The sequence below is a fragment of the Triticum dicoccoides genome, chromosome 5B (assembly GCF_002162155.2).
Source record: "Triticum dicoccoides isolate Atlit2015 ecotype Zavitan chromosome 5B, WEW_v2.0, whole genome shotgun sequence".
Lineage (NCBI taxonomy): Eukaryota > Viridiplantae > Streptophyta > Magnoliopsida > Poales > Poaceae > Triticum > Triticum dicoccoides.
The window spans coordinates 451,547,588-451,548,603 of record NC_041389.1 but is presented as its reverse complement, the minus strand read 5'-3'; positions in this window follow the sequence as shown (position 1 = coordinate 451,548,603).

Below are 1,016 nucleotides of genomic sequence, written 5' to 3'. Positions count from 1 at the left end.
ATTGAAGAAGAATGTCGGCCGTTGGATGTAAATCCAACGCCTTGCTTAGGCTTCGACCTACTGGCCCACATGTCAGCCAACCCATTTGTTTTTTAGTCCATTTGGTGGGCTGTGTGAAATAATGATGTAGCATCTATGCAGCCGGTTTATATATATGGTAGAATTTAAAACCCATTTGTATTTTTTCTCAAAATCTATGGACTTGCTGGGCTGGGTGAAAATAGCATGTTGGGCTAGACGGAGAAATGTTATAAAAACATAAACACATGATTGCACGTCTATTACTCCATTGGTCAGTAAAATCTTTGCAAGCTTATGTACGCAATCACTTGGAGTTAACTCGCCAAGTTATATATAAACTATTATTATTATTATCTTGTAAGAACTTTCAATTTACGAAATAAAATATCATTTTAATTTGATGAGTTAATAGGTCGTGGGATATTATTATTTTTTACGCTAGACGTGGGGCAGTTGATCTGGTTCTAGGGAAAAGTATTGGGAGAAAACTCAGTTTACATCGAAAAAGAAAGTGGAAGAAAATTCAGATATAGGATTAATGAAAACAAAAAATAAAGAAAGTGAGAAGGTCTATAAAATGGTTCGACAAATGATAGGTTTAACAGAACCTTATGTTGTTTCTATTATATATATATATATGTAATAAAATAAGATATATATATATATATATAATAAAATAAGATAGAATGGATCTATTATGATAACACTCTCTAAGACCTTATTCTGCTAACAGTGGAGGCTTATTCTGCTAACACCCCGAACCAAACCGACCCAACAAAGAAACGAAAAGTGCCCGCTCCCCACCCTGCCATGTCAAACCACCACCCGGCCCATCCCTCCCCCAGACCATCCACCTTCTTCCCCCCGGTCAAATCCCGACCCCGACTCCACCACCAGCGCCCTCCCCCCACTACCTTCCACGGCGGCGCGCCCCAACCCACTCCAACCGCCGGCCGGATCCCACCCACATACCATGGCCGGCGCGACCCCAACCC